Source organism: Aegilops tauschii, chromosome 3 (genome assembly GCF_002575655.3).
Source record: "Aegilops tauschii subsp. strangulata cultivar AL8/78 chromosome 3, Aet v6.0, whole genome shotgun sequence".
In the NCBI taxonomy this organism is placed as follows: domain Eukaryota; kingdom Viridiplantae; phylum Streptophyta; class Magnoliopsida; order Poales; family Poaceae; genus Aegilops; species Aegilops tauschii.
Window position 1 is genome coordinate 449,256,956 of NC_053037.3, and position 15,200 is coordinate 449,272,155.

Below are 15,200 nucleotides of genomic sequence, written 5' to 3' on the forward strand. Positions count from 1 at the left end.
CCAAAAAACGAAGAAACTTATTATTAGTACTCCCTCCGTTTTTAAATATGTCTTTTTAGACATTTCAAATGGACCACAACATACAGATATATATAGACATATTTTAAAGTGTAGATTCAATCATTTTGCTTCGTATGTAGTCACTTATTGGAATCTCTAGAAAGACTTATATTTGGAAACGGAGGGAGTATTAACTTATTATAGCACATATGCCCGCGCGTTGCATCGAAGAGATAATTGAAGAGTCCACGAAAATGTCCGTCAGCAGGGCCAAACTTCCATGACTAATAATCATAATTTGTTTCATCTCAACACAAATTTTCATACTTTACAAATCTTTCTCAGTACAGGTACAACACAACTCTATGTTTAGTGAAGGTTTATGTTCCTTTCCTATGAACTTTTATTTCTGAGATCACAGTCATATGAATATCAGCATATGGCTTACTAAGTTGAAACTGTTGTCATCAGTGTAAGGCGGTACAGTCAAATAATCAAAGTGGGCCAATGTGAGAAGGGGACACCTAGCAGATAACCCTTTCTTGGAACACAAAATAGCACATAAATCCAACGAATGAGCACCTATTTTTTTGTAACCGGTCCATCCAACAGCTTCCAGTCTGGACATCTGAACTGTACAGCTTCAAGAAATTCCAAAACCTACATGAAACAAGTACTCCCTCCGTTCCTAAATATTTGTCTTTTTAGAGATTTCAACAAGTGACTACATACGGAGCAAAATGAGTGAATCTACACTCTAAAATATGTCTATATACATCCGTATGTGGACTATAACCAAGAAATGACAAATGACAAGATTGAGAATTAGGCAGATAAATGAATAATTATAAGAAATACCGAAGAATCACCACACCAGACAAAAAAATGAGCTGAATAATATATAACTAAAAATAACAAGATATACCAATTACTAATGAAATAGAGACTGTCGTGCTGAAGACTAAAATGAATTAATGAAAACTGAAATTGATGGTACCTGTGCAAACAAAAACTGAGAAATAAAACATCTAAGTAATGTAAAGAACTGACACAGTGTGGAAGAAGTTCCACCTATTTTTGGTTATGTAACAAACTATTATGAAAAAAGGGAGATATTGATACAGAGGTACATATATACCAATTCCTAACCATGGAGAAAATATTTGGCATGTAAATTCTCGTTCTTAAATGCATGCTGATGGATTGGGTTGAGAAATTTGATACAGGGATATTGTTTCATGAGTGGACCTACGTAACCATGCCAGTACACTCCAGCCACCGCAAAATATATGTCTACCCAACAAAAAAATTCAGACTTGACCAGTTCACAAAAGTCTGTAGCTAGTCTCAACAGGAATAAGAGTCTCAGGCTTATGGTAATTCATTAGCTTGCATTCTTCTTCAGGTTCAAAAGATGAAAATGAAAAACAAAAGCTGCAGTAAAAAATGATCTGTGTGAACCATTCAGGACTGCTCCATGTGCAGGCATGAGTTTTATCAAGGCCGGTGAAGCATTTGTGCTTCAAGCTACCTCTGACTCCTTCGTTCACTGTTCAGTGGCTAGGCCATCAATAATCCCAAGTCCATTGCCAAGTCTAAAAGGCAGGTCTTATGAATCCAACAACCAGCGGCGGCAAAAACCTTTGAGATATTGCTTTATCCATTCGTCAATCTGCAGTAGTGTATCTACTTTCTTGGAAATGGCAAACATATATTGATCGATGATAGATTATGGTGAATTGTACTTACCTGCGCTTATCTTTTGGTCTGAACAGAGCTTGGCGATCCATAGGGTGCTGGTCTCCGTGGGTGGACATTCGATGACCAATGAAAAAACAGAGGCAACCAATTCAGCGAGGCCGCCCACCTAGCAAAACGCACCAAAGAACTAATCTTTCTTAACCAGAGAAGAAGAAGGCGAGACCCAATCTCAGCCATCGTCCGTCCTTACCTGCCTATGTCCGGCGGGCCAGCGGGGGGCCGGACCTGAGGCGACATGGCCCTCCCGGGGGAGAAGCGGGCGTCGGCGCTGTGCAGGCCGTCCATGGCGATGGCGATGCCCGGGCACCAATCGTGAGGGAAGGAGCCAAGCGAATGAGAGGAAGATGAGAAAGGGCTCGATACAGAGGAACCAGGAGCCAAGTGAATGAGAGGAAGATGAGAAGGGCTCGATCCGGAGGAACCAGCCCACACCGAGCCCCGCCGCCTCAACAGGAGCTCGGCTCCCTGCCTGCCGGTGGCTCACCAAAGCCACCACCGCCGGCGACCGCCTCCCTCACCTTGTGCCCCTTCTCCTTCTCCTTTCTTCCTCTCTTCCCCGAGGAGCGGGGAGACGGTGAATCCGTCGGTCAGGAGCTGGGCAGCGCTTCCATCATCGCCACCGTTTGGGGAGGGACGCGGTGTGGGGCGGGCGACGTGGGGCAGGAGGTGGCGGCGGGATGGAGGTGGAGATGGGATTGAGGAAGCAGGGTTGTGCGGGGCACTGTTTTTTTCTTCTTCTTTTCTCTCCTCTGTACCGGTTTGGGGTTGACTTATGATGGGGAGTGCGAGTTTAGTTTTCGAAAAAGAGAAGGGCCTTTTTACAAAAGTGTCACGACGGGTGTGCGGGCAGAAGCAATAGATGCTTTATTATTAGGTAAAGATAAGGATATGTTTCTCGGTTATGGAGGTGACAAAGAGTTCGTCGTAAAGGGTTACGTCGATGCAAGCTTTGACACTGGTCTAGATGACTCTGAGTCTCAATCTGGATACATATTGAAAGTGTGAGCAATTAGCTACAGTAGCTCTGTGCAGAGCATTGTAGACATAGAAATTTGCAAAATACATACAGATCTGAATGTGGTAGACCTGTTGACTAAACATATCTCACAAGCAAAACATGATCACACCTTAGTACTCTTTGGGTGTTAAATCACATGGCGATGTGAACTAGATTATTGACTCTAGTAAACCCTTTGAGTGTTGGTCACATGGCGGTGTGAACTATGGGTATTAATCGCATAAAGATGTGAACTATTGGTGTTAAATCACATGGCGATGTGAACTAGATTATTGACTCTAGTGCAAGTGGGAGATAGAAAGAAATATGCCCTAGAGGCAATAACAAAGTTGTTATTTATATTTCCTTATATCATGATAAATGTTTATTATTCATGCTAAAATTGTATTAACCGGAAACTTGATCCATGTGTGAATACATAGACAAAACAAAGTGTCCCTAGTATGCCTCTACTAGACTAGCTCGTTAATCAAAGATGGTTAAGTTTCCCGACCATAGACATGTGTTGTCATTTCATGAACGGGGTCACATCATTAGAGAATGATGTGATGGACAAGACCCATCCTTTAACTTAGAATTATGATCATTGAGTTTTATTCTATTGCTTTCTTCATGACTTATACATGTTCCTTTGACTATGAGATTATGCAACTCCCGAATACCGGAGGAACACCTTGTGTGCTATCAAACGTCACAATGTAACTAGGTGATTATAAAGATGCTCTACAGTTGTCTCCGAAGGTGTTTGTTGGGTTGGCATAGATCAAGATTAGGATTTGTCACTCCGTGTATCGGAGAGGTATCTCTGAGCCCTCTCAGTAATGCACATCACTATAAGCCTTGCAAGCAGTGTGACTAATGAGTTAGTTACGGGATGATGCATTACAAAACGAGTAAAGGGACTTGCCGGTAACAAGATTGAACTAGGTATTGAGATACCGACGACCGAATCTCGGGCAAGTAACATACCGATGACAAAGGGAACAACGTATGTTGTTATGCGGTTTGACCGATAAAGATCTTCATAGAATATGTGGGAGCTAATACGAGCATCCAGGTTCCGCTATTGGTTATTGACCGGAGATGAGTCTCGGTCATGTCTACATAGTTCTCGAACCCGTAGGGTCCGCACGCTTAACGTTCGATGACGATCGGTATTATGAGTTTATGTGTTTTGATGTATCGATGGTAGTTCGGAGTCCCGGATGTGATCACGGACATGACGAGGAGTCTCGAAATGGTCGAGACATAAAGAATAATATATTGGACGATGTTATTCGGACACCGGATGAGTTCCGGGGTCATCGGATAAATATCGGAGTGCTGGAAGGGTTATCGGAACCACCGAAGAAGCAATGGGCCTTATTGGGCCTAGGGGAAGGCTGCGAAGGGCTGGCCGCGAGCCCCCCATGGGCCTAGTCCGCATTGGACTAGGGGGAGGTGCGGCACCCCCTCCTTCCTTCTCTTTCCCCCTCCTTCCTTCTTCTCCTAGTAGGACTAGGAAAAGGGGGACTCGTACTCCTACTAGGAGGAGGATTCCTCCCCCCTTGGCGCGCCTATGAGGGCCGGCCGGCCTCCCCCTCCCTCCTTTATATACATGGGGAGGGGGGCACCCTAGAACACACAAGTTGATTGTTTAGCCATGTGTGGTGTCCCCCTCCATAGATTTCCACCCCGGTCATACCGTTGTAGTGCTTAGGCGAAGCCCTGCGTCGGTAACTTCATCATCACCGTCATCATGCCGTCGTGCTGACGAAACTCTTCCTCGACCTCAGCTAGATCTAGAGTTCGTGGGACGTCATCGAGCTGAACGTGTGCGGATCGTGGAGGTGCCGTACTTTCGGTACTAGGATCGGTTGGATCGTGAAGACGTACGACTACATCAACCGCATTGTCATAACGCTTCCGCTTTCGGTCTACGAGGGTACGTGGACAACACTCTCCCCTCTCGTTGCTATGCATCACCTAGATGGATCTTGCGTGTGCGTAGGAATTTTTTTGAAATTACTGCGTTCCCCAACAGAAGCTTACACCAAAGCTTGTCCCAATTCGGCCAAAAAAATTACCGCATCATGTTGGTGCCATGTCATGACACCATGCCAAGTTTCATGATTTTCAGCGTGTTTTGGATTTATAGGAATTAAAAAACCAAGTTTCTCAATCTTTCCGGCCGAGCCACGATGCTCAGATGTTTGAATTTCATTCCCATCTCTTGCATAGGACCTAGAAATTCACCCAAGGACACACATATGGTTTTTCAAACAACTTTGGTGCACTGGAGCCTGTGCTTGTAGTTCAAATTTGAATTATGCACATTAAATGCGCAGAAACTCAATTAGTGTATAAAAAAGGCCAAACAAACCCGGAATAATTCCAAAATTTAGCACGATACTTCTATTTGGTCTAATCTGCCTGTGTAAAAAAATTAAGGCAGGAGATGGCAGTGTACGTATGTCATTTCGCACACGGAGGTGGCACGTTCCCTCTCGGAACCACGAGCCTTCTTGAGGGAAGCTCCGGTTTGCAAGAATCTTACACCAAAGCTTGTCCCAATTCGGCCAAAAAAATTACCGCAACATGTTGGTGCCATGTCATGACACCATGCCAAGTTTCATGATTTTCAGGCGTGTTTTGGATTTACAGGAATTAAAAAACCAAGTTTCTCTATCCTTCCGGAAGAGCCACGATGCCCGGATGTTTGAATTTCATTCTCATCTCTTGCATGGGACCTATAAATTCACCAAAGGACACACATGTGATTTTTCAAACAACTTTGGTGCATTGGAACATGTGCTTGTAGTTCAAATTTGAATTATGCACATTAAATGCCTAGAAACTCAATTAATGTATAAAAAAGGCCAAACGAACCCGGAATAATTCCAAAATTTAGTACGATACTTCTATTTGGTATAATCTGCCAGTTTAAAAAAATTAAGGCGGGAGAAGCAGTGTACGTATGTCGTTTCGCACACGGAGGTGACACGTTCCCCCTCACAACCAAGAGCCTTCTTGAGGGAAGCTCCGGTTTCCAAGAAGCTTACACCAAAGCTTGTCCCAATTCGGCCAAAAAAATTACTCAAACATGTTGGTGCCATGTCATGACACCATGCCAAGTTTCATGATTTCCAGCCATGTTTTGGATTTACAGGAATTAAAAAACCAAGTTTCTCAATCATTCCGGCCGAGCCTCGATGCCCAGATGTTTGAATTTCATTCCCATTTCTTGCATGGGACCTATAAATTCACCCAAAGACACACATGTGATTTTTCAACAAACTTTGGTGCATTGGAGCATGTGCTTGTAGTTCAAATTTGAATTATGCACATTAAATGCCGAGAAACTCAATTAATGTATAAAAATGCCAAACGAACCCGGAATAATTCCAAATTTAAACACGACAATCATGTACTAGTTGCATGTTCACTGTACGTAAATGTTCTAGCAATTCAAACACCATCCTTTCCCTCCGTAACACCATTTTGTCTTTCAAAACATAATGAAAAAATCAGGTATACCACAAACAGTTTACTAGAAAGAATCGTGTGGGATGCGATATAAAATATCTTGGCGCACCATCTTGTCTGGCTTACGCAGGAAGCTTCGTCATCTACAGTCCACCGCCCCCACTTGAACCACACTTGCGTGCCAGTTTCTCGCGGCACCGAGTGATATTTTTTTGCCACCACGGAAATATCTATCTCCCCGCCCCCTCCCTCCTACCAAAAGCCACATTTCCACTGTTCCTCCTTGCTTTCCAAGTTCAAACCTTCACTGCTGCTTACTGGAAGCTCAGCCTCCTCGCCGGCGACCCTTCTTCTTGCAGCGCCACGTCCTCGCCGGCTACCCTTCTTCTTGAAGCGCCGCCTCCTCGCTGGCGACCCTTCTTCTTGCAGCGTCGCCTCCTCGCTGGCGACCATTCTTCTTGCCGCGCGGCCTCCTCGCCGCCGACCCTTCTTCTTGCTGCGCGGCCTCGTCGATATGGTCAGGTAATCCACACCCCACCCACACCATCCTCCTTCTTTCCCTTCCCACATGCCCCGACTGACGGAGTGACACTTTCCACCAAAATCACTGCCCCCCTCCTCCAATTAAGCACCGCCCACCGCCATTTTGCATGTTGTATAACATGGAGCTCAGTAGCATGCGGCCGCACGCGCGAATAAGGTCGCTATGGCTGTCATGCATGTCGACCACCAGATCTTGGAGGAGCACCTCGTCTTCGAGGCCACCGTCGACACCGCCACGTGGTTCTCTACTTTAAAATACAGTTCATGATGTTTTCTCGAGGCCACCGCCAGTGCCTTCTAGTGATTTGTCCTCTGTAATTTTAATATGCAATCTGATGTTCAGTTAACAGTTTGGTCCTCTGAAATGTAATGTTTAGTTAACACTTTGGTCCAACAATTGCTACATTTCGTAGTACTGTTCTCAAGCATTCTTTGTTTTCTTAACTGTCTTATCTTCTAGTACATGTTTCTATTGTGCAATGTCATGCCCAGTTAACTATTTTGGTTCATTTGGTCTACTGTCCATTTAACTGTTTGGTTCAGTTCTGCAATTTGATTTTCATTTGCTGTGGGTACAATTTTGTATTGTTATGCATGTGACACCAATCGAATTTGGCTATACTCAATTAACCTGATCAAGATCTTCCTTATGTGTGTTGCAGGGAAACAATGGGAGACACTGCGGTTTACCATCGAGGTTTGTTCAAGCAGGGTCCTTTGGCTAATAGCACATTATTGTGTAGTTGCAGGAAACATTCTAATATTTAGGTTTCTTACAATTTGGTCTTGCAGATGTAGGTCCTGCTGTCAGAGGCTTAGACCCACTGTTCGACCCATTTTGCATATGGGGAAATGAGATGTCCATGAATATCAGTCAAGTCAAGAAACTCAGAAAGATTGTTAGGATGAAGAAACTTGCGACAAATAACAACAAGATCTTTGTTTGCACAATGAAGAAGACATCAGTAAACTATAGGATGGTACCAACTCTTTTACCTTGTTTTTACCCCTTGCGCCATTTCAAAATTTACAATAGCGATTTATGCATAGCTTTGTTTTCAGTACTTTTCAAAGCAGTTCACCGATGATTACCTCTCAAACCACCTGCATGGTCAAGAGGCGAGGAAGTTATTCATTCAACACCCACGGTACAATATTGAAGTCTTGCTGAAGAGGACGAAGGTTGAGCTGGCAATTATCCATAGCCACTGGCCTAAACTTGCAAGGACATTCAACATCACTGAAGGCTCAATATTTGCCTTCCGCTTCTGCAGTTTCCCAGATGAGATTCATCTGTCTATTTACCGTGTATGATGCTACTTTCCAAAGGTTTTTAATGCTGCATGTGAAACTTGGTGCTGTCGTGTAATAGCGTAACTGAGTGCCGAAGCTATCTGATGTAATTCGATTATGAAATCCTGGTTGCTTTTATATGGATATGATATATCTGGCGTGTTTTATAAGAAATATCAGTTTGATTAGTACATGGATTATCAATAATAGGCTAATTACCCTGCTTATTGGGTTTTTCTATTGCAAACGGTTACTCAGACGGCACCGTGGGAGATGAACTCAAACAACCCGCACGGTTTCTAGAAAGTAGGCGTGTTCGATCAACTAACAATCACACATGGCTTCTGGCAGCGAACTGTTTGCGTTAGGCCACCTTGCACAAACGTTTCCACAAAAAGAACTGTGTGTGATATACATACCTATGGAAATGTCTTTCTTGGATTCACCGTGTGGGATGTACATACCTACGGAAATGATTTTCTGGGATTCACCGTGTGGGATGTACATACCTACGAAAATGATTTTCTGGGATTCACCGTGTGGGATGTACATACCTACGGAAATGATTTTCTCTGGTTACCGTGTGGGATGTACATACCTACGGAAATGATTGGGTTTCGATGCCTCGCCCGATCACACATGGCCCCAGCCTGGGTCCCAGGAGGGCCTATCCCTGACGATTTATGGGTCGTGTGGGAAGGACCCCCCTATCGCCCACACTCACTTGGCGACGGTTCCAAATGCCGTCGCGGAAAGGTGTTAAAAACCGTTTGTTTAGCACGTCGCCGTACCAGTGCATCAAGTTGGCAAACCAAACCAATAAATTGGAGAAGAAATACGAGGCTATAACAATCATGCATAAAAGAGTTCAGAGAAAACTCAAATAATATTCATGGATAGATTTGATCATAAACTCACAATCCATTGGATCCCAACAAACACATCGAGAAAAGAATTACGTCAAACAGATCTCCAAGAACGCCAAAGAGAACATTGTATTGAAGATCAAAAAGAGAGAATAAGCCATCTAGCTACTAACTACGGACCCATAGGTCTGTGGTAAACTACTCATGCATCATCGGAGGGGCAACAAAGATGAAGAACCCCTCCATGTCAGAAAAGGCCTCTAGATTGGATCTCGTGGTTCTGGAACTTTCGGTAGCGGAAAAAGTATTCCGTCGACTCCCCTAAGGGTTTTTGGTTTTGAGAGTATTTATAGAGGCAGAGGTAGGTCAAACAGAGCCACGTGGGCCCCACTACCCACCAGGGCGCGCCAAAGGCCCCTAACACGCCCTGGTGCCTAGTGGGCCACTGGCCCATCTTCTCGTGGCCTCCAGAAGTTTCCAGGGTCCTTTACTACCCAAAAAATCTCCAAAAAGTTATGTGGCATTTGGACTTCGTTTGGTATTGATATTCTGCAAAGTAAAATACAAGCAAAAGCCAGCAACTGGCACTGGGCACTAAGTTAATAGGTTAGTCCCGAAAAACGTTATCAAATTGCTAGTAAATGTATGTAAAACGTCCAAGATTGATAATATAACAGCATGGAACAATAAAAAAATTAGATACGCTAGAGACATATCATCAGGTGATGCAGCTGCAGACCATAGAGGGCCAGCACGTCCCTAGTAAACAAGCTAAGCAAGAGCCGCAACCCACGGTGGATGAACGCCACGTGCACCACCTGGTTCCAGTGCAGCGGCCGTGGAACTTTGTCCCTCAATCTAGGCGCCATCCAACCTATCTTGGTAAATTCCCGGAGAAGCCCCTTCCTCACCAACTGCTCCAGTTGGGATCGTGAGACAGAGGAGCGCTCCCATTCGCTGGCCCACATGGGCGGATGCGGCAGACATGGCGGCACGGGGCCGGGCGGATCATCCATCCCGAAAGAGGAAATGGATGGAGGCCATAGTTATCCAACAAAGGCACCAGCACCAACGATGCAGAAGGGGTAAGCAAGACGCGCGGTGGCAGAGAAGAAGTGTCAGGCAAGCACCAATACAACCACGTGACCGTTGTATTTAAGGAAGCAGGACCACGAACCGTGCCCGGGATGATAACTGCGCGACCAGTGGGCCGGCCCGCTAGGCTCTAACCGACCCAGTCGTCCAAAACCGACACGGTGGCATCACGAACGCGAAGAAGGAAAGGACCTCCCAACAGGGAGTTCAGGAGGCCGGAGGCACGAGAAGAAGAGCCCGACGGAGGTCTCTGAGCCTGGATGCTCGCGTCCTCCGCGACGCTCGGGGGTTACTAACTGGGTCCCAGACCAAGGGTGCCTAACGTAAAGGAGCCCGGCCTCTACTTCGACTAGGGACCACCAGGCCCAAAGAGCATCACGGAACCCTAAGAAGGAAAGGGCGGGTTCACGTATGCCCCAAGGTAGATGGTGGCGGCCAGATCGATCCCATATCTTCTCCATGTAAACCCTAGACTTCTCCTGTCTATATAAAGGGTGGTCTAGGGCCCTCATTAGGGATCCAATCTAGAACTAACTCTCAGTAGACAGATCGTTCACCATTGTAATCCTCTGCACGCGGTATCCCCTCACCATTAATACCAAAACAAAGCAGGACGTAGGGTATTACTCTTCGGAGGCCGAACCTGGGTAAACTGTGTGTGTAGACTCCGTTCCGGTACTTCTGGTCTCGTCATGAAGCCTGCCAAGGGATCTTACGGGAGTTCACTTCGTCAAAATCCCAGTTGGTATTATGGAAAAATTGAATGCTAAATCCTATGCAGGAGATGAACAATACATCGTGATATGCACTTAATCTATATGGATGAACACTGTGGACTGTTTAAGCTTGCAGGTTTATCTAGAGATGGAGTTAAGAAGAAATTATTCCCTTTATCTTTGGAGGGAAGATCATTGGTATGGTATTGGCTATTGGATGGACATGAAACATGGGACTGGAACCGAGTGAAGCTAGAATTCCATATTTTTTTTATCCTATGCACTTCATCGTGATTGGAATTATATTTGTAACTTTTGGCCTTGCCAAGGAGAAAGTATCACTCAATATTGGGGGAGGCTTAAGGGCATGATGCTCAAATGCCCCGATCATGAGCTTTCTAGAGATATGATTATACATAAATTTTATGCCCGGCTTTCTCATAATGATAGAATAATGCTTGATTCTTCTTTTGCCGGTTCTTTCTCAAAAAGAAGTATTGGATTTAAATGGTCTTATTGAAAGAATTAAACACAACTTTGAAGATTGAGAAATCGACACAGGTAATGAGTCAGGTATAAATTTTGAATTTGATTGTGTTAAGTCTTTCATAGAAATAGATGTTTTTCATGAGCTAATTAGTGCAAAATATGGACTTGACTTTGAGATAGTAGCTACATTTTGTGAATTATTTGCTGCTAAGTTGATCTCCCTAAGGAGAAGTGGTTTAAGTTTCATCCACCCATTAAAGATATTCGTGAAGAACCAATTATTGCTAAAACTGAAACACTTGCTTATACTACCAATCCTCCTGTGCGTGCTACTTGCTTTGAGAAACCTCCTTTCCTTGTTAGCATTAAGGAAAATGCTAAGGCTACAGCTTGATTCATAAAAGTAATATTAGAGCACCTAAACCCTCTGAATAAATTAAAGTAGAACCTCCTATTGCAATGGTTAAAGATCTGTTGGTTGATAATACTGATGAAGCTGCTAGAATTACGAAACCATTTAGAAATGAAGGAGATATGTTAGATAATAATAAGAAAGTTGTTGGCATGCCTGTTGTTTCTGTTAAAATTGGAGATCATTGCTATCACGGTTCATGTGATATGGATGTTAGTATAAGTGTTATTCATTTCTCTCTCTATCAAGAAGTTGTGCATGAAATTTCACCTGCTAAAATAGAAGAGATTGATGTTATTATTAAGCTTGCAAATAGGGATACCATTTCACCGCTTGGAATTGTTAGAGATGTTGAAGCATTGTTTGGTAATATTAAGGATCCTACTGATTTTCTAGTACTCGGATCACAACAAAATAACTTTTGTCCCATTATATTTGCTAGACCCTTTTTGAATACCGTTAATGATAAAACTGGTTGTGTTAAAGAGAAAGTTAAGGTTAAATTTGGTGACGTATCTCATGAATTTAATTTTCTAAGTTCACTAGACAACCTCATCATAAAGGTTTACCTAATAAAGCACTACAAAAAATGACACATCCGTGACATTTTGGGCCGAACGAATTTTTTTTCTGTCATACATATGACACTTCTATGACGATAATTGTGACAAAACCCAGTATCATCATATAGATGTGGTGGGCTCCTACTTCTATGACAAAAAATCATGATAGAAAATGGGCCTTTCGTCCTGGGCGAGCCGGAGACGCAGCTGCATGACATTCTTTGGGCCGTCCATGATGGAAAAACCGTGGTAGAAGCGAGGGCGAGGAAAATTTTGGCGAGTTCCCGGTTACGGTGGGAGGTCGGGGCCGAGCGATGCGCGTTTCTCTCGTACACGTACGCGCGTGTGTGCGAGGCGTTGGGTCTAACTGAACTCGAGCGAGGCGTTGGGCTCTAACTGAACCCGAGCGATTGCACTGCAGGCTACGCGTTACTGAACCCGAGCGATCGATCGATGGCTGTTAACTGAGCCCGAGCGAGCGAATCCTTCGCTACAGCTGCTAACTGAAGCCGATTGATGCTGCCTCTGGGATGAACAGTGAGTGTTGCGGGGGGTTTGGATGAACAGTGAGCGGTGGCGTTGCCTCTGGATGAACAGGAGCCCGTGGTGTGGTGGAGGGCTGGATGAACAGTAGACGGTGGAGGGGTGCCCGTGGAGGGGTGGTTGAACAGGACCCCGTGGTGTGGAGGGCTGGATGAACAGTAGACGGTGGAGGGGTGCCCGTGGAGGGGTGGTTGAACAGTAGCAGGTGGAGTAGTGCGCGGTGGAGGCTGGATGTACAGGAGCCCGTGGAGGCTGGAGGAGGTCGACGGTAGCCCGTGGAGGATGGAGGAGGTCGACGGTCGAGATGAACAGTATCCCGTGGAGTCCCATTTTGTGGTACGCCACACCCCTCCCGATGAATAGGACCCCTGTTTCGACTGTAGGAGGTCCGTTTCGTCCGTTTTGCAGTACGCCACACCCCTCCCGATCAACAGGACCCCCGTTTCGACCGTAGGAGGTCCGTTTCGTCCGTTTTGCGATACGCCACACCCCTCCCGATCAACAGGACCCCCGTTTCAACCGTAGGAGGTCCGTTTCCTCCGTTTTGCGGTATGCCACACCCCTCCCGATCAACAGAACCCCGTTGCGAACGTAGGAGGTCCGTTTCCTCCGTTGTGCGGTACGCCAGGCCTCGTTTCCATTGCCTGTTCCGTCCAAGCCCTCCCGATGAACACGACCACGCATTCCGTTCCAACCCAGCCGGTTGGCTCCCACGCGTTCCGTTGCCTCCCGATGAACACGACGCATTCCGTTGCCTCCCCATGAACATGACGCATTCCATTGCCTCCCCATGAACACGACGATGACGCTGTTTCTCCGTTCCGACCCAGCCATGTACACGAGCCCTGGCCGTACGTATGCGCGAGTAGGCGTTCGAGACCCCGCCCGTATGTACACATACGTGGCCATATTTTCTTTCTTGCACCCTGGCCGCTGTACGTACGTGTACATGCTACGTGCGCGCCTCTACTATGACACGTACACGCCTCTACTACGACACGTGCGCGCCTCTACATCCACCAGTATATATGTACGTACACGTTCGCGACCAGAATGACAACGCTACGTACGCTTTGACTAGGTGGGTCCCGACTGTCAGGCACTTCCTTGCCTGCGAAGATGTAGCTGGTGGGTCCCAGCAGTCAGGGGGCGAATCATTTTTTTTGCCCGAACGCACTTCCTTGCATGCGAAGATGTAGCTGGTGGGTCCCAGCAGTCAGGGCAACGTTTTTTTCGTGAAATACGGTGGCCCGTCTGGTGGGTCCCCGCTGTCAGGTGGAGGAATAATTATTTTGCATGTAATAAGGAGGCACTTCCTTGCTGCGGCCGTGGACCCAGCTGTCAGCCTCTCCATGTACAGTCCACGTCCGATGGAAGCTGTTCCTTGACCATGTTGACCACGCCGCGCCGAGAGCACCAGGGCGGTGGACGACGGCGAGGCCTAGGAAGGGGACGAAGCGGAGCCGGGGAAGACGCGGCAGTGGATGCCCACGCGTAGAGGAGTACGAGGGTTCACTGGTTCGCTGCGGTGTGAGGCTGCCGTCGCCGCAGAATAATAGGGGGTGTGGGTGAGTAGAGGGATGGCCTGGCCAGCGGTGGGAGTAGTAGGGGGCGGTAAGGCCTCCGCCGCATCGCAGCCGGCCACAGGAGGCAGGAGCACGAGGCACAACCGGCGCTGGTTTGGGCGGCTGGAGCAAGAAGACCAGAGGTTGAAGAAGCACTACGGCCGTTGGATGGACATCGTACGGTCACTGGAGCTAGAATCGTGCATATTGACTAAGTTGACAAAGCCCTCCGTCCCCGTCAACTTAGTAGGCCCACAAGTCAGCCTGCCACTATACTGGGTCCCAGCTAACAGGGGGAGTATTCATTTTTTGTGCGTAATAAGGAGGCACTTCCTTGCGTGCGAAGATATAGCTGGTGGGTCCGAGCTGTCAGCGGCGGTAATGTTTTTTTCGCGAAATACAGAGGCCCTTTCGGTGGGTCCCTGATGTCAGGTGGAGGAATCATTATTTTGCGCGTAATAAGGAGGCATTTCCTTGCGTGCGGCCGTGGACCCAGCCGTCGGCCTCTCCACGTACAGTCCACTTCAGATGCATGTCGGTCGTTGACCATGTTGACCAGGCCACGCCGAGAGCATCAGGGCGGTGGTCGACGGCGAGGCCTAGGAAGGGAACGACACGGAGGCAGGGAAGACTCGGCAGTTGTTTCCCATGCGGAGGGGAGTACGACTGTACGAGGGTTTACTGGTTCGTCTGCCGTCGCCGGAGCAGCAGGTGTGGGTGAGTAGAGGGATGACTAGGCCAGCGATGGGAGTACGGTGGGGCGGTGAGGCCTGCGCGGCAGCACAGCCGGCCACGGGGAGGAGGGAGCAGGCAGTCCCGCCGGCGCTTGTTTGAGCGGCTGGAGCAGGAAGAGCAGAGATTGAAGAAGCAC

At 46.7% G+C, this 15,200-nt stretch overlaps 1 long non-coding RNA gene across 1 annotated transcript; it reads right to left on the reverse strand.

The window, feature by feature from the left end:
- Window positions 1–257: 257 nt before the first annotated feature.
- On the reverse strand, window positions 258–2,509 carry LOC120976825 (uncharacterized). The gene is made up of 3 exons (XR_005773322.3): window positions 1,952–2,509; window positions 1,750–1,867; window positions 258–1,672 (listed from the first exon to the last, which is right to left on the reverse strand). It is a non-coding gene; the product is annotated as an uncharacterized lncRNA (long non-coding RNA).
- Between the last annotated feature and the right edge of the window lie 12,691 nt (window positions 2,510–15,200).